This window comes from Myxine glutinosa, chromosome 8 (assembly GCF_964187855.1).
Source record: "Myxine glutinosa chromosome 8, kmMyxGlut1.1, whole genome shotgun sequence".
Lineage (NCBI taxonomy): Eukaryota > Metazoa > Chordata > Myxini > Myxiniformes > Myxinidae > Myxine > Myxine glutinosa.
In genome coordinates this window covers 66635422-66645529 of record NC_136268.1, presented here as the reverse complement: position 1 = coordinate 66645529, position 10108 = coordinate 66635422, and positions in this window count along the sequence as shown.

Below are 10108 nucleotides of genomic sequence, written 5' to 3'. Positions count from 1 at the left end.
GTGGCCACACCCTCTTCCTGGTGCTTCGCCCCCTTTTTCCGGCTTTACCTCATGGCTTATGGCGGCGGTGAGCGAGCGCTAAGGCAGCGAACGCTGCTAACAAAGGCGCGTAACAAATTGGGAGAGCCATAGGGCAGACTGGAAGGCGCGTAATGGTATCGCTTGGAGAGGGAGGCTGCAAAATGAACAGAATGGGGCCTACTTCTTATTTGATTGACACAACGCAGATTCAACTATTGGAAACACGGCCTTACCTATACACATACTAATGAAATAACTGAAATCCTATGGTGGCCTACGTGTTGCTTGTGGCCTAACTATGGGGTGCAACCTTTAACCCTTTAATGTCATATTTACACGTGTGTGGGTTCTCAAAACCGCAACACTGCACCCCCCCTTTTTTCTAGGCCTGCCCGAGCCGAAACAATCAGGACTATCTTTTAAATTAGTGTGACACTTAGGTGTGGTTACCCTCTACTTTTAACCTCACCCTGAGTGCGACAGTTTTAACACTAGATATTTTAACCTCACCCCCCTGCTGCGTTGCGTCCTACCTAACTGACTCACGCCCACAATTAACCGAATTACGGAATGGTCTTCAAACTACACATAGAGCCAGTGGGGACCATTATTTACAAGACTACTACTATTTGATTATTTACAAAACTAGAACCCAGGACCTGTCTTTTGTGGGAAAAAGCAGAAATAATTTGATAAGAGGAAATGCCATCTGCAATGCACTGCACCGATACACCATACCCATATGTACCAATAAAGGCACCATAATTTAAAAAATGCACCAAAAAGCACCAGAAATGCACAAAACAAACATTTCAAAGTTAATGAATGATGCCTTGTCCTTGCTTGTCTGCTGGGCCGATGTATCTTGGCTTGATTGATGGATCTTCTTCTTGCTTGCTGTTACTTAATAAAAAGGGCACAAACCACATCTGCTTTTTTATTTATGGCCAGCAGGGCCAACGTAGGTGGTCCACCTGCATGGCGTTGATGCCACTTTAAAACACAGTGGTCCGCAAGCGAGATACTGCTGGCAGCAAAGGTCTGTCCCAGCAGAGGTGCCAGGCCACAGAACGTGTGGTCCATATGGTGCATCAGTGCAGGCAGGAGGCAGCAAGGGTGCGGGTGCACAATTCACGGCACCTGCACACTCCCCTCGGACACAAAAAGACCATGGTCCACGAGTGGGGAAGGAAGACAAGCAGATTAGCGGGGCAAGGGCACAAGGGTACACATCAAAACAAGGTAATGCAAGATGAGGGGCATGGGAGAGCGAGCCGAGAAAGCTCGTCCCTTGCCGTACGTCACCCCCCATGTCACCTACTCTACTCTTGCCCTTCCCTGTATTTACACAATTTACAAATTCGTCGCTAACGTCTTGTCCCCCATATCTCCCCTAATGCCAAATTCGTCGTCAATCCCTCCTAAGGAGGAAGAGATGGAATAAACACAATGTCTCACCCACGTCAAGATGCATCTTACATTCCAAATCATCTGCAAAAACTGGTGCGGAGTCCTATCACCTCGGTGAGTGGATGCGGATGGTGCGAAGAGATTTTCCTCCTATCTATCTTCTAAATGACATTAACTCTCTGGTCGTAGTCAACGTGTGGCCCTGAATGGATTTCTCTCATCTCCCCTTCCCGTTCAGGCTGGAGTTCCCCAAGGCAGTGTGCTGGGCCCTGTGCTTTTTCTGGTCTTTATCAATGATCTCTCCGACTCTCTGGAAAATCCTCTGTATCTCTTTGCTGATGACTCCACTCTCTGCCGCTCCATTCCTCTTCCCTCAGATCGGCAGTCTGCAGCCTCCTCACTCTCTGAAGACCTGGACAAAATCACAGACTGGTCAAACATGTGGAACATGTCTTTCAATCCTGACAAATCTCACACTCTTACTATGTCTCTCCGAAAAGATCGACTGGACAACCCTCCCATCTACTTTCTCAACAATCCTCTCCAAGAAGTTCTGTCGCTCAAGCTTTTGGGTCTCACCATCTGCCATGATCTTTCTTGGGAAAACCACATTTCCAAGCTGGCCTCCAAAGCCAGTCGCCGACTGGGCATCCTCCGTCGTGCGAAGTCCTTCCTAGGCACACCTGAGCTCCTCACCACATACAAGGCTTTCATCCGCAGCTCAATGGAATACTGTTCTCCCCTATGGGCTGGTGCTCCTGCCTCACACCTGGCTCGGCTTCACGCTGTTGAATCCAAAGCTTTCAGAATCATTGGAATCTCCCGCGATGAAGCTATCTCTGAGGGCCTTTCACTCACTCACCGCAGGCAGGTAGGTGGTCTTTCTGTCTTCTACCGACTCCTCTCCGGCCTTGCTCCCCCAGCTCTCTCTGTGCTCTGTCCCCCAAATATTCCTACAGGTCGCACAAGATCTGCCAGCCACCCTCTGATGGTTAAACTGCCGAAATCTCGGCTCTCTGCTCACCTTCACTCTTTCATTCCTCTTTTCTCCCGCCTCTGGAACAAACTCCCACACTCACTTCAATCACACTCCTCCCTCCAGGTCTTCAAAACAGCTGTTCACCACCATCTCTTATCTTCCCCCATCCAAAACCTTGATCTTTTCTACCCCCACTAATTCACCCCAGATCCATCTTGTTTGAAATACCAACTTCTGTCCTGGAAGTCCTTGGTGTCCTTGTGTTTTAGACTTCTCCCTCCACACCCCCCCCCCCTTCCCATGCCTCCTCCCCCCAAGCCCTCTCCCTCCCACAGTTCTCTCGATGTCTCCATGTCTCTCGGTCCCTGCTCTCAAATGTTGTGTTTGTGTCCTTCCCCCTCTCTCCCCATCTTGTCTACCGCTCCCGATGTTATTTGTTTTGTGTGTCTGTTTGTCTTTCTGTGTGATTAATGTTCGCTCTTTCACGAGCCTCGATCTTGTATACAAAAAAAAAAAAAAAAAAAAACTCTTTAAACTGCCCGGGGTCTTGCCCTGCCAATCCATTGGCCATAATTACACTATGTGGTTCTAAAAACCAATTCCCATTGCACATACTGTGGTGCTCACCAATTTGGGGGTCTCACTCCCCCCATTTTTCCATCTGTGCCCTCGCACAATTTCGGGGCTGATTCGTGTGGCTCTCCTAGCAGGTCCTACTTACCTGCGTATCTCCGCCACTGAACGTCGCCACCCGAGCTTGCCTAGCTCCTCACACTAACCTACCTGGGGAAGGCCCTCCTGGCTTTCTCACCCCTCTACTGCCCTCTTTGGCATCGGGCTACCTGGGTCCTCCTTCTAGGATCCTCGGGCCCCGCTGAACTCTACTGAACACTGACCTGGCTCCCAGAGCCTACCTGCGGCCTCACCTGGCCGACAGACTACCAGTGGCGGAGTGCTCAACCAACCATACGCACTAACAGGCTCACACGCCCAGCCATTCCATACACTTATGCACCCATCCAAGCAGTACTCTGCTACTATCCGCACCACAGATGTCAATATCCAACCAATTTACCTACTTCCTCTACCTAACTTTAAACTACCCTCCCCGGGTATTCATGAAGGGGTCCATCCTTCCCCCATCCACACCTTCGCACAATACACGTATTCCTCTGCTACTATCTTCCTATGCCACGTATTCCACACTACTCACTCCACACCATTTATTCCACACACCCCAAATCTCCACTTGCCCACCATGCAAGCCAATGCACTTAACACAATGACACACATCCTCAATACTCCATCCATACACTTTCTTACACACACACACACACACACACACACACACACACACACACACACACACACACACACACACACACACACACACACACACACACACTTCTCGAGCATTGCCTCATTTCACCCAGATTTTCCCATGCTCCAATTCCTCATTTCAACATGCTCACCAGCAAGACTCTCATTCTAATTCCTCATTTCATCCTAAACTTCAAGCTCATACACACAGCATCATTTAATCTAACTATTTCCCCTAATACTGGTGCTTCCCCTGTCATCCCTTATTACTACTGCACATCCCTCGTCATTATCATCCAACTACTCTACTCTGCGTCCCCACTACTTGTACAATGTCACTACTTAAATCTCAGTCACCTATGGTCATTTCTAGGTCCCTATACATTTATCCTAACACTCCCTGGCTAGTTTATACCGCCAAACCCCATAAACCGATAGCTCCTTTGCCCCAAACAAGGGATGGTAGATTTACCATCCCTTTACATCACTATCGCCATTTGTCCACTATACTCAAGCCTCTCGGGGTGGAAATACATTCTCGCTGCTCGGCTTCGCAAAGCCGAGCAATGTATGCAGATGGTCGGTCTCCTGTTGGTTGGGTCCGTCCGGCATTTTCGATTCTGGGGAGGAGGCATACTCGAGCCGAGGTTCCAAGGTCCATCTCGGCGCGGGACCTTTCGGTCTCCGGCCCGATGACCGAACCGCCCGGTCAGAACACCGCACCCGCCAGGGGGCGAAGGTCCGACCTGGCCTTTCTCCCCTCAAACCGTGCCGTTCGCCGCTACGACGCGGCACCGATCATACAGGGCGGAGCCGGGCCCGAATCGTGCATGGCGCTCCTTGCGAGAGCGACGCGGCAATGATCCCCGCTGGCCTCCGCAGCACACAACGCGCACCACACCCCGAGAGCTCTCGTCGGCTATCCGTCAGCCTAACCGCTGCCCCGGTCAGCGTCGATTCTCGAGTCGCCTTCTCACATCCACACACGACTCTTCCCATACTCACACCACCCATACACTCCCTTATTGCACACTCTCACACACATTCTTGCACACTCATTCTACTCACACACTCTCTGGTTACATCCTCGGTAACACCCCTGGGTGTGCACTCTTTTGCTGCACACCCACTCGGCGCACACCTACCCATGGGTGTGCAATCTCTCGTCGCACACCCAATCATGCGCTCCGGTGTGCTTCTCCGCACACTCGCCACAACCAACTCAGGTGTGCATCCTCGCACACGCTCCTCATCCATCCCAGGTGTGCATCCTCGCACACTCTCTCCATCCATTTCACTCTCTGTATCACACTCACTCTCACTATCACACTCTGTCGTGCATCCTTCCTCGCACTCTGTAATACACTCACGCTCCGGCGCCGTCCGCGCACACGCGCCATTCCCTTTCATACACCTCTCCACGGACCTTCCACAAGCGCCCGGGTGACGTCTGGATCCCAAGCGCGCGAAAAATCCTTTCGCGCCAAACCTTTTCGTGCCATATACAGCCCGGCTTACCTCTGGGATCCTTTTCTCCACACGCACCTGCAAATCTTTATTAGGATTAGCAAGTACGGCATCATGATGCGAACACGGACTTTGCACACATTCCATCCTTTCCTCCCGCTGTTGCTCTTCTAAGTCCGCCGTCTCTTCAATTCTAATTTCCATTATAATTAATTCATTTTCCTTATTCAGCTCGACGACCGCTGGCGCTAATAAAATCAAATTTTCTAATTCTGCGGTCGTCGGCTTTCCCATACCCCGGGTCGCGATTTCTACCCCAGTCCATGTAACTGCGCCTTGCTCAGCCTCGCTTTTCCCACGTTCCTCAAGCCGCGCTACCCCGTCGCATACCCTTGTGCTTTTCCCGCTTGACCTGCGGTCTCTATCCTTCCCGATGCTCTTATTTCATACTGGGCTTCCTCCCTCGCTAACCCCTCATTGATTTCTCAGGCTTGGCCATTCACATCCTCCAACTGGCCCCCTAATTTGTCTTCTAATCCCCCCAATTTACTTTCGAACCCCCCAATTTTGCTGTCTAATCCCCCAATTTGACTTCCCAATTTATTCATTTCCCTGCTGGATTTGTCAGCCATCTTTTCCATATAACCCATCATTTGCGCCATAAAAAGGTCCATGTTCACTGGTGCTGCGGGCTCTGCTCTCGCCGCCATGTGCGAGGTGCCGCCATTTTGTGCGCCTGCAACCCCCACTGCCGCACCCTCATTCCTCCTCCTCCATCTCTTCCAATTGTTCTTCCCTGGGGTCCTGGGTTAATTCTAACCCCTCTTCTACCTCCTCATTTACCCCCACCGGCATCCGATCGCCTTGGCTATCCATGGCACGATCCAATTTAGATGTTGTAATAAAATTTCGGCCGCTCGAAATTCTGACCAAACATTTTCAGATAAAAAATTTGGTCGGGTTCCAAATCCCACTCCCCGACACCAATTGTTGCAGCCAATAGCACAATTGGTGTCCAAAATTTTGTCGAAAAAATATTTAGTCCCAGGTTCCAAATCCCACTCCTGACACCAATTGTTGCGGATCTCAGACGTCGGCTCTCCCCTTATCAAGGGGGGGTTAATCCCCTTGTCCATTTATCTGGCCGACCCGAGTCCTGGGGGTTATAACGTTCCTTCCGGTCGGTGGTAAATAGGGTTGTTGGTCGAGTCTTAGTCCAATTACCTAAGTACTACCACCGGCCGTAAAGCAAGGAGATAACTCCCGCTCGAACCACGGATATTGGTGGAAACGCCGAGCGGATAGCGATCCACGATCCGAGCCGTTAACAATGGGACTAAATCCGATTATAAGCGGTTCCTATCGTGCCACGTTTACCCAATGGAAGAAAAGACTAATGCGAGCAGATAAAAGGAAAACCAGGAAGAACAAGTAATTTATTTACAATTTGTACAAGAAGGAGAAGAGGAAACAAAAGAAATATACAAGATAGGAAGAGGAAGAAGCAGAACACAGGGCAGCCTTAGACAGTCTTATTTTTAATACCCAGGACAAACATACACACTCACACGGGGATTGTAGATGGTGCATGGTCACCGGCGCGTCCAGGCTCCAGTCGGCTCCAGTCCAAGCCCCGATCCAGCGGCCGAAACCCGGCAGGCAGCTCCGCGTATAATGAAATGCGACCGGACAGTTTATATAACGGGGGGAAGCTGGTACGCTGCGTACGTAATATGTGCACTATACAAAGGCGCCAAACGCCCCCTCTCCAATGTACTCCTTTGATAAGGTCCTTCTTTCATAAGCGCCACTGCATCAGCCCCGTCAATGCAACGCGCGTTCTCCCAGCAAGTCAGTCAAGGCGAGCTTGCTCACGCGGTAAATCTTTACAAAGGTGCGCTCTCCCGATCAGTAAGTTCATGCGCGCTCTGGTAAGTAAGTCCTGTTGGTAAATGTGCTCGCTGGCAAGTCCTCTGAAAGGGCTTTGCGCTCGCTTTTATAACTCAACAAGCGATCACTCCGCGGGCCCCAAAGCCACGCCTGTCGGTGATGTCACTTCAGCCCTGGTTGGCTGGTTAGGGCTTACCGGCTCCGCCTTTGACGGCTGGGTGACGTGGCCACACCCTCTTCCTGGCGCTCCACCCCCTTTTTCCGGCTTTACCTCGTGGCTTATGGTGGCGGTGAGCGAGTGCTAAGGCAGCGAACGCTGCTAACAAAGGCGCGTAACAAATTGGGAGACCCATAGGGCAGATTGGAGGGCGCGTAATGGCGTCGCTTGGAGAGGGAGGCTGCAAAATGAACAGAATGGGGCCTACTTCTTATTTGATTGACACAACGCAGATTCAACTATTGGAAACACGGCCTTACCTATACACATACTAATGAAATAACTGAAATCCTATGGTGGCCTACGTGTTGCTTGTGGCCTAACTATGGGGTGCAACCTTTAACCCTTTAATGTCATATTTACACGTGTGTGGGTTCTCAAAACCGCAACAATATATATATATATATATTGTCCTGTGGATAACTCTGTTTAGACAGAGCATCCACGGAAGGCTAATCAAGCTTTAATGAGGCGTTCTCTTCAATCAATGGCGGACGATAAGCGAGGGGGGAGGGGGGTGGTTTGGGGGAGAATGCCGACTTACCTAGGTGGCCCCAACGATGTCTTCACCCTTTGAAAATAAACTCACAAAAACAAGAATTGAAGGTACAAAAATAAATGTGGCTTTATTGCCGGACCCCGAGAACAAAGAAACGCGCCGATAAAAACTAAACCCCTATATCGGGATGTCCCCACACCAGACATCTACAACAGACACAGGAAGAATGAAATAAAGCAAACGTTGTGTTCTGTGGTGCGTCTTATCTGTCTGGATGTCGGGTCAGTCAGGCTCCGTCTGACACGGCTCCGGTCGGTGCGAACTGCTCGGTCCTGTCTGCTGGCGTACCACTGGCCCTCCGTGCGACTCGATTGGGTCGCGTGTAGCTCACTCCTCCGGCCGTGCCAGGACTCGTTCACGCGGGGTCGCCCCCTCATCTGAAACCAAGATGAGAGGTCCGCCGGCACAGGAACGCGCAAAGGGCAACAGGAGAAGAAAGGAACGGGGCTCCAAAGCCAAAATCCTCCTAGATAGATTTAAAGTCATCTCAGAACATGTCATCCCTGAAAATCAATGTGGAAATTATATGCTGGAAGATCAACAAATTATATGATATTCACTCTTCGAAAACTACAGGAAAAAGCCATAGAACAGCATTATGACTTATATGTTGTATTTGTCGACTTCTCAAAAGCATTCGACACTGTGGACAGGGAAACCCTCTGGAAGATACTCAATGTCTATGGCTGTCCAGATCATTTCATAAAGATCATGAAAGAGTTCCATGATGGGATGATTGGCAGAGTGTCTGTGGCAGATAATGTCACTGACTCGTTCGGTATATGCCATGGTGTGAATCAGGGTTGTGTGTTAGCACAAACTCTGTTTACCTTGTTCCTAACTGGAGTCCTTAACAGCATGTCAGAAAATCTCAGTACTGGAATTTATATCCGTACCAGAAGTACCAGAAAACTATTCAACCTCGCCAGACTGCGTGCCAACACGAAAGTGCGAGTAAAATGGGTTAGAGAACTTATGTTTGTTGACGATTCAGCACTAGTTGCCCATTCACTAAGGGATATCCATGAAATCACCAATCGTTTTGCAACTGCAGCAAAATAATTTGGACTCCAAATTAACACCAGCAAAACTGAACTTCTCTTTCAGTCAACTGACAGACATAACATTGACACGAATGTTCAACCCAAAGTACTTGTCAATGGAGAAGCCCTTAGATGTGCTAACACCTATACATATCTTGGGAGTGTAGTAACACATGACAATTCACCTGATGCCGAAGTTTCACACCACATGCAGGCAGCATCAAAAGCTTTCGGAAGCCTGACCAAACATCTGTGGTCCCAGCATGGCATCCGAACTACAACCAAGATCAAGGTCTATCGTGCTGTGGTGATGACTGCACTTCTGTACTCAGTGGAAGCTATGACTCTCTACAGGAGCAACATGAAGAAACTCACAAGCTCGCAAGCAAGACATCTGTGGCAGCTTTTGGGAATCAAATGGCAAGATCGAGTCCCCAATACCACAGTCCAAAGGAGAGCTGGGATACCCAGTGTTGAGGCATTCATTACATCTGCCCAACTGAGATGGACAGGTCACGTCATTCGTATGCCAGAGCATCGGCTCCCAAAACTGTTACTTTATGGTGAGCTGAAGGAGGGCAATTGTGTAACTGGAGGACAAAAGCTGCATTACAAAGACGTTGTGGAAAGACATCTGATGTCATGTAATATAATGTCTATTCAGACTCCCTTACTGCTTTCTCTCAACTCTAATTCACCATGTGATTTCATTTCTCATAGTCGCTAATATGGTTTAAGAATCTGTTGCAGGAAAAGGTGAGAAAATCGGCGAAATTCTAATTTTTCTCATTTATTTTTTAATATTCTAAAATGTTTCCAAAGAAAATTATAATAGCCGTTTTGAATGCGTCTGGTCGGACGCAATGTGGGGAAAGGAAAGAGGGAATGGGGTGGAGAGGAGGATGAGTAGGAGGATTCCCTGCTCGGGAATGAGTTATTTACAATATTACTTCATAAAAATCCAGCGACTGAATACTGAAGTTGGGGATTGAGCCATAGTCTAATTATATTTTTTTCATATGCCTGGGGTGTATATGAAGAGTTTATTGAAGGCAAGTTTACTTTTTTCCAATTATGTAATTAAACAATACTTCGAAAAACTTTCTACATAATAGATTGTATATGTGAACTAACTATGGAATACAATATTTGAAAACATCAAATACACTTTGCTTTACAAATTAAAAATTGCTTAAAACCAA